This window comes from Bidens hawaiensis, unplaced genomic scaffold, assembly GCF_021521415.1.
Source record: "Bidens hawaiensis isolate Kalapana, Puna unplaced genomic scaffold, B.hawaiensis_p1.1 tig00003022_1, whole genome shotgun sequence".
NCBI lineage: Eukaryota > Viridiplantae > Streptophyta > Magnoliopsida > Asterales > Asteraceae > Bidens > Bidens hawaiensis.
Window position 1 is genome coordinate 951651 of NW_027491163.1, and position 15770 is coordinate 967420.

Sequence of the window (15770 nt, forward strand, 5' to 3'; positions counted from 1 at the left end):
AGTTGCCTACAGACTTGACCTGCCGCCCGCGCTCAGTAATGTGCATCCAACGTTCCATGTATCCAATCTCAAGAAGTGTTTAGCCGACGAGAACCTTCACATACCACTTGATGAAGTTCAAGTTGATGAAACTATGCATTTCGTTGAGAAGCCTGTTGAGATTATGGATCGCGAGGTAAAGAAAACCAAGCGCAGTCGTATCCCTATCGTGAAAGTTCGCTGGGAGTCCAAGCGCGGAGCCGAGTTTACATGGGAAAGGGAAGATCAAATGAAGATCAAGTACCCGCACCTGTTCTCTGCGCAACCTACTTCGAGATAAATTTCGGGACGAAATTTCTTAAAGTAGGGGAGACTGTAACATCTGCCCTGATCCGACCCGACCCAGGTACCCGTTTCCCTTATCCGATCTCTTTCTTTTATGATTTAATATTTATTTATACTTATATTTTACTTTTAATAATAATATATATTTTCCTTCCCGCCTCTTTCTCTCTTTTCCTTCCCGCCTCTTTCTCTCTTTTCCTTCCCGCCGTCCCGTCCCTCTCCTTCTCTCTTTCCGCCTTCTTTTCCCTCTTGTCGCCGTCCCGCCCTTACGCCTTGTTTCCCTCTTTTTCTTCTAACTCTTTGCTTGTCCTTTGTTCCTTCCCGCCTAAGGTTGTCTGCGCAGCTCCACGCGCCAGATCCCTTACAAGGAATCCTGCGTGAAGACCACCTGTTTCAGCGATACGCGAGACGAACTCTTCTCGCAGCGCGCTAAGAATTGTAATTCTTCTCGCAGCGCGCGAAGGACGGTAGTTCTTCCCGCGACGCGCTAAGGAATTGTAGTTCTTCTCGCAGCGCGCTAAGAATCGTAGTTCATCCCTCGACGCGCGAAGAATTATAGTTCTTCCCGCGGCGCGCTAGGAATTTTAGTTCCTCCCGCGGCGCGCTAAGAAATGTGATTCTTCCCGCGGCGCGCTTAGAAATGTAGTTCTTTCCGCGACGCGTTAAGGTTGGTTCTGTCTGCCTTCGCGCTCGCGCTCTCTTGACCTTCTGTGTCTGCCTTCGCGCTCCAGCCTTCTCGCGCTGAACCCTTTGAGTTTTTCTCTGTTTAATCTAGCCGTTGCTTTTGTGTTGTCTTATCTTTTGAGCTGTTGACCTAATCTGCTTTATGTCTGAAAAACCACTTTTGGCGCAGCATGCGCACCAACCCCATTGGTTGGCAGAAAAAGTGACTGACATAATCTTTTGAGATCTGCTTTTTCCATGCTTGACCAGTACCTTTTTCTGACCTGCCCATGCCTTTTTACTGTTCCCTGTCAGCTTTATCTTGCCTCTGCAGCTGCCATATCTTTCCATATCTTTTGCTTTTGGAATCTTTTGCTTTTTGAGATCTTTTTCCCCTTTTTCTAGGGATTGTGTTCCCTAGGGTTTCCCTATAAATAATAATGTTATTTTCCTAACACTTCACACACAAACACTTATTATCTTTCTCCTCCTTGCTCTCTCTGCCGCCTCCCTCTCTGCCTCCGTCTTCCTCCCTGTTCTGCCCTGCTTTTCCGGTAATATATATTATATATAATAATTTACTTATGCTAACTTATAATCAAGACTTAAAACAGATCGTTAAAACAATAATCTTTAATTATAGGTTAACTTGTGCTTGTTTAAAGTTGGTTCTTGCTTTATCTTACACCGCATCGTTTATCAAGTGAGTAATCTCGTACCTAATCCCTTTTTGCTTTTAATGTTTTGGGATGTTCATGTGTTCATACAAACTTAGAGTCTTAAACTTGTTTATGAGCTTTAGTCGCGCAGTATCCCATGTGTTGAGGACGTTTACTTGGCTGTTTATTTGTATGTGTGTATCATTAACCGCTTTGTTCGGCCTATTCCGCAGTTTTCATGGATCCATTAGATGAACACGGGAGACCTATCGTTTACGGTTTTCTTTGTTTACACTTGCACAGATGTTTTCTCGTTTTTGTGCTCAATTGGGAGCACGGATTGAACTATGAACTATGAGCTATGATCTATTTAGGCTTGATCACAATCTGATTGCACCCTTGTTAAACACCAGACATACACGTGTTGCGCGCAGATTTATTGTTATCTATGTATTGTATTAAACTTGATTTCTCACCAACACGCAAGTGTTTGACGTTTATTTTAACACATGTTCAGGTTTGCAGTAGCTGTTCTGGAGCTTGTGGACACATAGGAAGTTTTCTTTATTTTGGACCTAGATTAAAATGTATCAAGACAAGTTTTTTGCTGTTCGAATATTATGATTATAATATATTGATTTATGATGTTTTATGTTATCTGTGTTTACTCTGCGCGTGCGCGAATGAATGTATTTATTAAATATTGACACCCAATAGTGTCACGAGTAATGAAACAATATGTGGCGCCCCGATGTATAATCCGCCTTTGGTCGGGGTGTTACAGATTGGTATCAGAGCTCGTTGACTTTAGGATAGGTGGTTTGACGTAACGGCCTAGAATACCTAAGAGTCCCTTCTCGCGCATGAGAGAAATCTCATGTTTGCGCGCTTATTGTTAATTACTCGTTGTTTATGAATATGCTCGCGCTTGCGCAGTATATGATTTTATGTTTTATTCCGCGATATTTCGATTTTTGATTGAATTTCGATTTTTATTGATTTTACTTACATATTCGTTTGTTGGGTTTGAAAATCCGAAAAGTCATGGTGATACATGAATAGTTGATTTTCAATTTCCATTTACGATTATGTTCTGAGGTTGGAGACTTGAAAAGTCATGGTGATACATGAATTGTCAACCTCCAATACTCATTTTCTTGTATATTTTATATTGAAGATTGAAAAGTCATGGTGATACATGAATCGTCAATCTCCAATACTCGTTTACTCGTATATTTTAAATTGGGAATTCGGAAAGTCATGGTGATACATGAATTGTCGATTCTTGATTCGAATTTGCTACCTTTATTAAGTCTGCATTTAGGGTCATTTATTTTACTTTAACTTTTGACAGTAACTGACACCGCGAAACCATGCTTTATAAGATTAAAACTTTGCGCTAAAATCAAGATATTAACTAAAATTAAAACTTTTATAGAATGCCTCCGCTATCTCGCCGATTTCAGAGAAGAGAAGCCTCGCGCATGCGTAGACAGCAACGTTCCCAGGAAATGGCCGCCGCGATAGCCCAAGCCTTGAGCCAAAACAATACCTCCAGTTATAACATTAAATCCTTCAACGCGGGTAACCCTCCAAAGTTCACAAGACTTGAAGGAGCCACCGTGATGCTCCAGTGGCTTGAGAAAATAGAAAACACTTTCCTTCACACCCAATGCCCCTCAGACAGACGAACCCTGTATGCTTCCAGTGTCCTGGAATCTAGAGCGCTTACATGGTGGAATGGAGTAGCTCATGCGCGTGGCGCAGAAGCTGCTTCCAGCATGCTCTGGGAGGAATTTAAGGAAATTCTGACGCGAGAATTCTGCCCTCCCAACGAAGTTAAGCGCCTGGAGGAAGAATTCTGGAACTTGAAGCAATACAGCGGTGAAGCGCGCGAGTACGCGACGCGCTTCCATGAACTAAGTTTGCTTGTCCCTCACCTTGTTACCCCTTCCCGCCGAGCCATAGAGAAATTCCTTGGGGGTCTCCCCATGGAAATTCAAGATTCTGTATGGGCCAGAAACCCAGTAACCCTCTCTGACGCCATCGAGTTGGCCGCTGTGCTCAGCGACAACCATGTCAGAGCAGGAACCCTGTTCCTGCGGGGAACAGAAAAGACCAAACTCACCAAGACTGCCCCTGAACCAACAGAAACCAAACCAGAACCCTCAAACCGTAACAACCTCAAGCGCAGGCGCAAGGCCTATGCGCTTACCAACCCGCCCATTGTCCAGCAACCCATTTATCAACCTCCAGTTTATGCGCCTAACCCACTGTCAACCTACCCAACACCCCCTGTAGTCCACAACTATGCCTTAACCAATCCAGCACTCCCTGCTCCGCCACTTAAGAAACCTTACACAGGAAATCAACCCTTTTGCCCAACCTGTAGACTTCACCACCCAACCCAAACCCCGTGTCGACAATGTAACCGATGTGGCCGCGTTGGTCACTCTGCTGAATACTGTAGAGTCCCTCTCGCCAATCCAATTGCGCCAACACCACCAGTCTACCCGCAGAACCCACAACCAACCTACCAAAACCCACGACCCAGAACGTGCTTTAACTGCGGCGATCCCAGTCATTTCCGGAACGCGTGCCCGAGACTACAAGTTCAGATTACGCAGGCGAATCCGGTGAACCAGATTTCAAACCAAGTGACGCGTGGACGAGCTTTTAACATAACCGCGCACCAAGCGCAAGCGAATAATGACGTAGTTAATGGTACATTTTTGCTTAACGGATTTTATGCTTCTGTACTTTTTGATACTGGCGCCGATCGAAGTTTTATTTCTCGCGCGTTTGAACAGAAGCTTGCGCGACCGCGCAACGATTTAAAAGAAAATTTTTCAGTTGAATTGGCTAACGGTGAAACTGTTTTAATTAACTCTGTGATTAAAGATTGCACGCTTAACCTTAACGAAAACGATTTTCTGATCGACCTCATCCCCATGCCTCTTGGAAGCTTTGATGTTATTATTGGTATGGACTGGCTTTCGCATAATCGCGCCGAAGTTATTTGTGCCAAGAAGTTGATTCGCATTCCTCGAGAAAATGGTGATCTTCACATCTACGGCGAAAAACCCTCCAGTGGTCTTAAACTTATGTCTTGCGCCGAAGCCCGAAGACTCATGCGGAAGAAGTGTGTTGTATTCCTAGCCCATGTGGTTAAACCTGCTGAAGAAAAGAAGCTTCGCGATATCCCTGTTGCGCGTGATTTCCCTGAAGTTTTTCCTGATGATCTTCCTGGTATCCCTCCCGCTCGTGAAGTCGAGTTTCGTATTGATCTTGTCCCTGGTGCTTCCCCCGTAGCTAAATCTCCTTACCGTCTTGCGCCCGCTGAGATGCAAGAATTGGCAAGCCAACTTCAAGAGTTAACTGCTAAAGGATTCATTCGCCCTAGCTCTTCGCCCTGGGGTGCTCCGGTGTTGTTCGTTAAAAAGAAAGATGGATCGTTTCGCATGTGTATTGATTACCGCGAGTTGAACAAACTCACCATTAAGAACCGGTATCCCTTACCGCGTATTGACGACCTCTTTGATCAACTCCAAGGTGCCTCTTGTTTCTCGAAGATTGATCTCCGCTCTGGCTATCACCAGTTGCGCATCCGCGATGAAGATGTTCCGAAGACTGCTTTTCGAACTCGTTATGGCCATTTTGAATTCTCGGTCATGTCCTTCGGTTTAACCAACGCACCCGCCGTTTTCATGGATCTAATGAATCGGGTGTGTAGGCCTTTCTTGGATAAATTCGTGATCGTGTTTATCGATGATGTTCTGGTGTATTCTAAGACCAGGGCCGAGCATGAGCAACATCTCCGGTTGGTGTTGCAGAAGCTTCGAACTGAGCAACTCTATGCTAAGCTTTCCAAGTGTGAATTCTGGTCTGATGAAGTACAGTTTCTTGGTCATGTTGTAAACAAGATGGGTATTCATGTCGACCCATCCAAGATTGAAGCAATCAAGAACTGGATTACGCCATCCTCTCCTTCCGAGATCCGTTCCTTTCTGGGCTTAGCTGGTTATTACCGGCGCTTCATTTCGAACTTCTCGAATATCGCTTTGCCTTTAACAGCTCTAACGCACAAAGGTAAACCGTATATTTGGGGCTCGAAGCAAGAAGAAGCCTTTCTGACGCTCAAGCGATTGTTGTGTGAAGCTCCTGTTCTTGCGCTACCTGAGGGTAATGATGATTTTGTCGTGTACTGCGATGCCTCTAACCAAGGTCTCGGTTGTGTTCTTATGCAACGAGGCAAGGTTATCGCTTACGCATCAAGGCAACTTAAGGTTCATGAAAAGAATTATACAACTCACGATCTCGAACTTGGTGCAGTTGTATTTGCCTTGAAAATCTGGAGACACTACCTTTATGGTACTAAGTGTATCCTTTACACTGACCATAAAAGCCTTCAGCATATCTTTGATCAAAAGGAACTTAACATGAGGCAACGCCGATGGAACGAACTCATCAGCGATTACGATTGTGAGATCCGGTATCATCCTGGTAAGGCTAATGTGGTAGCCGATGCGCTCAGCCGAAAACCCTGCCAGCTTAACTGTATCTTGCCGCGCACCCAGCTTCACTTCGCGCCGATTCAAAGCAACCTTGAATCGCGTATTCGTGACGCGCAGCGCGCATCCATCAGTAATGGTAACCTTCGCGCCGAGTTAGCGTGTGGCGCGGAAGCGCACTTTGTCCCTAATCTGAGTGGAATTCTTTGCTATCTCAATCGCATCTGGATCCCCTTTGATGAGAATCTTCGCGCTGATATCCTGTGTGAAGCGCACAAATCTCGGTATTCTATTCATCCTGGCGCTGATAAGATGTACAAGGATTTGCGCATTACTTATTGGTGGCCCGGTATGAAGAAGGATATTGCTGTGTTCGTAGCTAGATGCCTGACTTGTTCTAAAGTAAAAGCTGAACACCAACGCCCATCTGGTTTGCTCGAACAACCAGAAATTCCTACGTGGAAATGGGAATGTGTAGCGATGGACTTTATTACCAAGTTACCTTTGACAGCAAGCAAACATGATAGCATTTGGGTAATAGTGGATCGTTTGACTAAGTCTGCTCACTTTCTGCCCATTCGTGAAAACTACCGTGTTGAGCAACTCGCGCAGCTTTATGTCAAGGAAATTGTCTGCCGCCATGGTACTCCTTTGAGCATCATATCCGATCGCGATGGCCGTTTTATATCTCGCTTTTGGAAATCTCTCCAATCTGCGCTAGGAACTCGCTTGGACATGAGTACGGCATATCATCCCCAGACTGACGGTCAGTCTGAGCGAACTATTCAGACTCTTGAGGATATGCTCCGATCTTGTGCTCTTGATTTTGGAGGTAATTGGGATTCACATCTGCCTTTGATTGAGTTCTCTTATAATAACAGCTATCATTCCAGTATCGGTATGGCCCCATTTGAAGCACTTTACGGTCGTAAGTGCCGCTCCCCGATTTGTTGGAGCGAAGTGGGTGAAACTCAAATCACAGGACCCGAACTTGTTCAAGAGACAACCGATAAAATCGCCAAGATCCGTGATCATCTGCTGACTGCCAGAAGCCGACAGAAGAGTTACGCACATCGTAGGCGAAAGCCTCTCGAATTTCAAGTTGGTGATCTTGTTCTCCTCAAAGTGTCGCCTTGGAAAGGTGTTGTCCGCTTTGGGAAGAAGGGTAAGCTTGCTCCTCGTTATGTTGGTCCATTCAAGATTCTCGCGCGTGTGGGAAAAGTTGCCTACAGACTTGACCTGCCGCCCGCGCTCAGTAATGTGCATCCAACGTTCCATGTATCCAATCTCAAGAAGTGTTTAGCCGACGAGAACCTTCACATACCACTTGATGAAGTTCAAGTTGATGAAACTATGCATTTCGTTGAGAAGCCTGTTGAGATTATGGATCGCGAGGTAAAGAAAACCAAGCGCAGTCGTATCCCTATCGTGAAAGTTCGCTGGGAGTCCAAGCGCGGAGCCGAGTTTACATGGGAAAGGGAAGATCAAATGAAGATCAAGTACCCGCACCTGTTCTCTGCGCAACCTACTTCGAGATAAATTTCGGGACGAAATTTCTTAAAGTAGGGGAGACTGTAACATCTGCCCTGATCCGACCCGACCCAGGTACCCGTTTCCCTTATCCGATCTCTTTCTTTTATGATTTAATATTTATTTATACTTATATTTTACTTTTAATAATAATATATATTTTCCTTCCCGCCTCTTTCTCTCTTTTCCTTCCCGCCTCTTTCTCTCTTTTCCTTCCCGCCGTCCCGTCCCTCTCCTTCTCTCTTTCCGCCTTCTTTTCCCTCTTGTCGCCGTCCCGCCCTTACGCCTTGTTTCCCTCTTTTTCTTCTAACTCTTTGCTTGTCCTTTGTTCCTTCCCGCCTAAGGTTGTCTGCGCAGCTCCACGCGCCAGATCCCTTACAAGGAATCCTGCGTGAAGACCACCTGTTTCAGCGATACGCGAGACGAACTCTTCTCGCAGCGCGCTAAGAATTGTAATTCTTCTCGCAGCGCGCGAAGGACGGTAGTTCTTCCCGCGACGCGCTAAGGAATTGTAGTTCTTCTCGCAGCGCGCTAAGAATCGTAGTTCATCCCTCGACGCGCGAAGAATTATAGTTCTTCCCGCGGCGCGCTAGGAATTTTAGTTCCTCCCGCGGCGCGCTAAGAAATGTGATTCTTCCCGCGGCGCGCTTAGAAATGTAGTTCTTTCCGCGACGCGTTAAGGTTGGTTCTGTCTGCCTTCGCGCTCGCGCTCTCTTGACCTTCTGTGTCTGCCTTCGCGCTCCAGCCTTCTCGCGCTGAACCCTTTGAGTTTTTCTCTGTTTAATCTAGCCGTTGCTTTTGTGTTGTCTTATCTTTTGAGCTGTTGACCTAATCTGCTTTATGTCTGAAAAACCACTTTTGGCGCAGCATGCGCACCAACCCCATTGGTTGGCAGAAAAAGTGACTGACATAATCTTTTGAGATCTGCTTTTTCCATGCTTGACCAGTACCTTTTTCTGACCTGCCCATGCCTTTTTACTGTTCCCTGTCAGCTTTATCTTGCCTCTGCAGCTGCCATATCTTTCCATATTTTTTGCTTTTGGAATCTTTTGCTTTTTGAGATCTTTTTCCCCTTTTTCTAGGGATTGTGTTCCCTAGGGTTTCCCTATAAATAATAATGTTATTTTCCTAACACTTCACACACAAACACTTATTATCTTTCTCCTCCTTGCTCTCTCTGCCGCCTCCCTCTCTGCCTCCGTCTTCCTCCCTGTTCTGCCCTGCTTTTCCGGTAATATATATTATATATAATAATTTACTTATGCTAACTTATAATCAAGACTTAAAACAGATCGTTAAAACAATAATCTTTAATTATAGGTTAACTTGTGCTTGTTTAAAGTTGGTTCTTGCTTTATCTTACACCGCATCGTTTATCAAGTGAGTAATCTCGTACCTAATCCCTTTTTGCTTTTAATGTTTTGGGATGTTCATGTGTTCATACAAACTTAGAGTCTTAAACTTGTTTATGAGCTTTAGTCGCGCAGTATCCCATGTGTTGAGGACGTTTACTTGGCTGTTTATTTGTATGTGTGTATCATTAACCGCTTTGTTCGGCCTATTCCGCAGTTTTCATGGATCCATTAGATGAACACGGGAGACCTATCGTTTACGGTTTTCTTTGTTTACACTTGCACAGATGTTTTCTCGTTTTTGTGCTCAATTGGGAGCACGGATTGAACTATGAACTATGAGCTATGATCTATTTAGGCTTGATCACAATCTGATTGCACCCTTGTTAAACACCAGACATACACGTGTTGCGCGCAGATTTATTGTTATCTATGTATTGTATTAAACTTGATTTCTCACCAACACGCAAGTGTTTGACGTTTATTTTAACACATGTTCAGGTTTGCAGTAGCTGTTCTGGAGCTTGTGGACACATAGGAAGTTTTCTTTATTTTGGACCTAGATTAAAATGTATCAAGACAAGTTTTTTGCTGTTCGAATATTATGATTATAATATATTGATTTATGATGTTTTATGTTATCTGTGTTTACTCTGCGCGTGCGCGAATGAATGTATTTATTAAATATTGACACCCAATAGTGTCACGAGTAATGAAACAATATGTGGCGCCCCGATGTATAATCCGCCTTTGGTCGGGGTGTTACACTCCACAGGTGTGCGAAGGGTTGTTCCTCGGCGGATGTTCCATCGTGGAACATACACTTCATTGGAATCCGACACTGCAAAAAACATAAAGCAGTTAGGAAAAGATGATAAAAATATGAAAAGGGCCAAAAGAACCCTACGCACCTGTAGGGTCAACAACAGGCCGATAGCCGCCAAACCCATCACCTGAACCCAAGGGAAATCCATCCAAGAGGTCAGGCAGATGGGAAGGAGGCAGAGGTTGGCGATAAGCCCCATGCATACCTGAAGGATCGGCCGTCGTTGCCGATGACGGAGGAGGCATGGTAACAGCCGCCGCGGTCGCCGCTGCGGAATCCGCAGCAAAAGTAACCGCCGGCTCAGTGAAAGATGCGGTAAAAATGGCACTGACAGCCGGCGGTGATGTCATCACAGCTGGAACAGTCGGCTCAACGGAGTGAGCAACGGAACCAGCGGAAGCAGGCGCAGACGCAGCTGCCTGGGTCGTCGCCTCAGGTAGGCTGACCAAGCCTACCGTCATGGGCGGAGGGGTACTCCTCTGCGCTCCACCCTGTAATGCGTCAATATCCACGCCTGCACAAAGAAGAAGTGTTAATGATGGAAAGCTATGAAGTTAAAGATAAAGGAAGTTTGTACTTACGGGTTTTCTTGAGCCTAAAAGTGCGGACAGGCGGGGACGAACCCGATGGAGCCGGCCTCTTTGCGCCGCTCATCGTCGTCATCCGGGGCTCTCCGGAGGTGACAGTCGCAGCCTCCGGAGCAGTGGTCCTATCACCACCCGGGTTCCCCGCCACCTCCTCGCTCTCGGCCTCTAAGTCAGACCGAGGCATCGGATCGGCAGTGGAGGCCACCTTCTCCTTCCCCTTCCCGCCGGCAGCCTTCTTCTTCCGCACCAACGGAGGACCATCTGCGGATTCCTCATCAGAACATACGATTAGAGGAATTCCAGCAGAGGTTTCAACATTGAGGGGTCGAGGGTTGAATAGCGCCTTACCTGGCCGCCTGGCGCTCAGGATCTCGTGGCCTAGCGGGTAGACCTCCACGAACCGATCCGCCGTTTGTTCTAGGATGGGCAACTCGTTCTTGTCTAGAGCGCGAGTACCCATCCGAGCGGGACTGTCAGCCTCCCGCGGGTACATGAGCGACTGCAAGTCGTTCCCCTCTGAAATAAACAGGAAAGAAGTTAGAAGAGATTCTAAATCAACAAAAAGAAACAGAGCATAGCGTAAGGAACAGAGTTCGAACCGTAATCAAGGACGATTGGGATCTTTTGCGCATCTACATCCTTCCACACCCGGCTCATCCCGAGCATCACCATCCCGGACTCCGCAAACCGGTAAACCGGAGATTGGACTCGGGATATCTTCGAGAACAATTCCGCCTCCTGGTAGTTGGAGGCGTGAAGGCTGGGAAGTGCTTGCCCATTCTTGAATTTCATGGCAAGGGGGATGGCGCGAGCGGAGATGTAGAAGAACTCCCGCTTCCACCAGCGAAGACTGCGCTCGGTTGCGCAAATCTTCAAACCCTTAATCCGGGTTATCAGCGTATACCACCCCTGGATGCACCTCCAAGAGTAGAAGGTCATCAGGCGGTCGACATAGGGCTCAATGCCCAGAATCCGGCACACCCACTCGAAGTGGCGAATCTTTGCGATCGCCATCGGGTGCACCTCGGTCAGGTGCACATCGTGCCTTTCCAGGACACGGTACACAAACTTTGTCAATGGGAACCTAAGATTCCCATAAACAAAGAATGCAGCATATACCCCGATCTTGCCTCTGGGGGCATCATACACCGTCTGATGGGGTTCAGGAAACTCAGGCTCGAGAGACTCGAGCATGAACTTCCTGACGATGTACTGATACAGATCGACAGGCAGAGCACACTGGCACTCGCCAGCAGTACTCTTGTCATCGGCGAACACCCCAGCCTCCTGGGCTGTAGATTCGAGATCACGAGAAGACATCTTGCAGATGAAAGAAGAAAACGATTTCAAGAGAATGCTCGACTGAAAGGTGAGTATTCGCCGGAAATCGTTTTGAAGATGAAAAGTGAAAGTGTGAATTACAAAGGACCCTCTCCCCCTTTATATACTAATCGCAATTAATGCGATGAATTTAATGCGGAAGAGAGAGAAATCGAAGGTGCAATGAAACTATGACACGTGGCAAAAAGCAAGCTGGCAACAGCTGTTGAAAGGACGCGTACCATTAATTTCGCGGCCACGCGCCCGAAAAATCGCGCCCACGCGCCTGAAAAAGCGTCTGGAATGACCATGTACTGTCACGTCACCATAACTTCCTGCACGTCCTGACACAGTCAGAAGAAACCATCGCACGACGTTTCAGAGGTTTGGACTGTTCTTATCCTTTCACCAACCCTTCGAATTTCAAAAATTCAAAAAGATTCAAAAGTAAGCGGGAAAATACCCCTTACCTTGGCAACCAAGTAACTGTAAGACAGGTGCGGGTACAGTGTTAAGGCAAAACCCTTCACATACTTAGCACCTGCAGGGAATTGAAGCCAAGAATACCTCGGCAACCAAGTAACTATAAGACGGGTGCGGGTACAGTGTTAAGGCAAAACCCTTCACATACCTAGCACCCGCAGGGAATTGACGCCAGGAATACCTTGGCAACCAAGTAACCATAAGACGGGTGCGGGTACAGTGTTAAGGCAAAACCCTTCACATACTTAGCACCTGCAGGGAATTGAAGCCAAGAATACCTCGGCAACCAAGTAACTATAAGACGGGTGCGGGTACAGTGTTAAGGCAAAACCCTTCACATACCTAGCACCCGCAGGGAATTGACGCCAGGAATACCTTGGAAGTAAAGTAACCATAAGACGAGCGCGGGTACAGTGTTAAGGCAAAACCCTTCACATACCTAGCGCTCCGCAGGGAATTGAAACCAAGAAGGATCTTCTGGGCAATGCTTGCGGAAACGGAAATAACATCCCCGCATAGCGGGAACGTCGAGAACTACATTGTTCAAAGCTCCAGGATGGAATTGGTGGTTTTAACATAATTGATCACTATGTTCAAAACTACCAAAACCTCATGGAGAATCCACACAAGTGGGACTCAACGCTCCTGACTTGCGAGGAGGTTACAGACCTACCCGCATCATACCCAAAGATCAAGCAGGAAAGTCGGGAATTTTTGCAAGTGACAAGGACTTCCGCGGGAAGAATCCCCATGGAAAACCTTAAAAAACCCTTTTCAAAACCCTTTGCTTAAGTCCAAAAGTTCACCTCACTTTATTAAACATTCATGAGAAGAACATTGGACTGTGGGGACTTGAAGAGGTAGGTCCCAGCAGAGCCCAGTTGGACCCGCAAGACTCACCTTCAAAAGAGACGTCTGCGCAGAAACCAACTGGATACGCAGGACCCACCATGCTCAGAGACGTGACGTCCTTACGCGCAGTACGCAAGCTGTTCCCGCAGGAAATGCCTCCCAATGGTGAAGTACTCTGCCTATTCCCGCAGCTGCGGATACAAGCCATCAGGGAAGGCCACCCGCGCAGCAAGGCTACACGCACAAGGCACTTAGCTCTGAATCATTCAGTGTCACCTGAAGGAATGAGCAAAGTCGGGAACAATCCCGCACATAGGCGGGATGGGGAATACTCCCGCCCAAAAGCCAGTCCGTACGATACGGGAAGATCTTTTGTACTGTACCTGACGAGGTATGGGCAAAAGATCTGACTAAAGATACGACAGCTTATTGACAACAGTATGGCGAGCAGCATGCTCTCATACTGTATGTCACTATTAGCCGCTGCCTACTCACCAACTCCTGTCATACCACGTGCATAGCCGGCAGTTGGTGGAAAAGAAATAGTACACAGCAGGCCTGGTCACTGTCAGCCGCTGCCTACCCACCAACTACCAGCAGGGCACGTGCGTAGGCCACAGTTGGTAGAACAGGAATACTATTCAGCCGGCCACACCTCCTTGGAAACCTACCTTCGGCTATAAATACCCCAAATGGTATGATCATCATATTATCATCATATTATACCTGATATCTGCTCTAGCAATCTCTTAATATACATTTATATTTAAAGAGCAATCTAGTCTGATTCTCACGCCGGAGGGTGGTCACAAGGAGGAACCCCCCCCCCCCCTTCTCAGTGACGAGCTCACGGTGTCTGTTTTGCAGGTTATCAGAAGAACCATCTTTGCCGGGTCTAACCCCTCGTGGGAAACATCTATCTAACCCCCAGGTTACCCGTAATCTGTCCGGGGTCCGGTTAGTGTTTCTTCACCATCACATTCTCAAAATTTAGGAGTATTTTTTTTATATCAGTGCCATTTATGATTTGATTTTGAACAGCTGACTCGATAAAAATTTGCAGGTTTCCACTAATACTTCCGATTGAAATTGGCAAAACTTGATGCCACTATACTAATAAATAAATAAGTGGATATTTACATACCCAATAACAAATCCGTTTGAATTTATGAAGTTGTCATCTTTCTTTCTTTCTATTGTTGACTTGGTTAGATTTTGTTTTGCTAATGTAATTGTTGCACCTAATGATGGTTTAATGTCCGTTTGTATATAAAAAATAGTACAACACTAAAAGATCCCGCGGCAGCGCGCGGGTATTGAAACTAGTTGATATATAAAACATATAGCTACTAATACTTGAATATCAAGTATTTTTTTTAACAATATTTTATTCTACGTATTTCTATTCCTGAGGGTTAAGAGTGGTATCAGATCCACTCATTTGTCGTTCGGGATGGCGGGACAAACCTCATCAAGGATGGTGAGTCTCAGGTGGGTTAGGCAAATCTCACATCCTGGATTAGATGGTGGGGTAAACCTCATCAAGGACGATGAGTCCAAAAGTGGGGGGGGGGGGTGGGGGTGTTTGAAACACCCTAGGCAAATGCCACATCGGTCGTGAACAAGAGTGTTTTTTGGTTCATAAGTAAATGTACCGCCTCTTAAATCAACAGCGCGTTTTGGGCTTAATGCTAGTGGACAAGAGGAGCGCTCCACATGTATTATTATTATTCGTTAAGATGCTAGTGACCTTCTAGAAAGTCTCCACCTGAGCGACCAAAAACAAATCCGTGAGCTCCTCGTGATCAAAGAGGACAATATTAATGGTGCAAGAGGCCGGATGTTACAAGAAATTGATGGGGGCTTAATATTGTAGTGTTGATTTAGTTCCTAACCACACGGGCATACATCTTAGCTATTTAAAAGTGTTAAACAAACTCACATAGCATGTGATTTTGTAAACATCAAATCCACATTTGCAATAATAACATAGACTCTCATAATGGTTCTCTCAATAATGCTAAAAAGAACAACCTAAACAAAAAAGTTTTCATAAATAGCATATTTGATAACAAGAGTAAGAAGAAATCTCTTTCCCTTCTCATGACATGACAAATGGATCATGAGTCTTAGTCAACAAAGTAGGAGCCAAGGTTGATCTTCGCCTTGCCAAAGACATCAACCAACAGAGTAAAAGACGAAAGCAAAAACTACACAAGTAGGTCAAAACCTAGCATGGACAGAAAGGAGGCGTAAACCCCCCTCCTCGTTAGAAACCCCAAAGACAATAAGTTACAAGATTAAAATAGAATCATTGATAAAATCCAGACTAATTATGTTCTGAAAGGGTAAAGCCAAAAGCCCAAATCCAGTATCAATAAGACATTGCCACTTAACATGACATCACTAATATTAGGTTTGTTATTTCTGAACCGTACATGGTGGTGCACTTTGAATCAACAACATTTCTTTAAATATAAAAAAGAATAGTAATAAGACAGAATTACAAATTTTGTCCTTTAAAATAAGACGAATTACGGTTCGTGTCCTTTTCTAAGTTTCCTTGCAGGCGGTGTACTTTAAACTTTTTTTTCCTACAAGTTTTGTCCTTTACGCTAACTGGGTTAGAAAAAGTCAGTTAAATGCCCTCACGTGAGACGCAT

The 15770-nt window shown here is 45.6% G+C and overlaps 1 pseudogene; it reads right to left on the minus strand.

Annotated features, from left to right (window-relative positions):
• The window catches only part of LOC143622110 (DEAD-box ATP-dependent RNA helicase 37-like), a 32460-nt pseudogene that overhangs the window by 15913 nt on the left and 777 nt on the right, over positions 1 to 15770 (minus strand).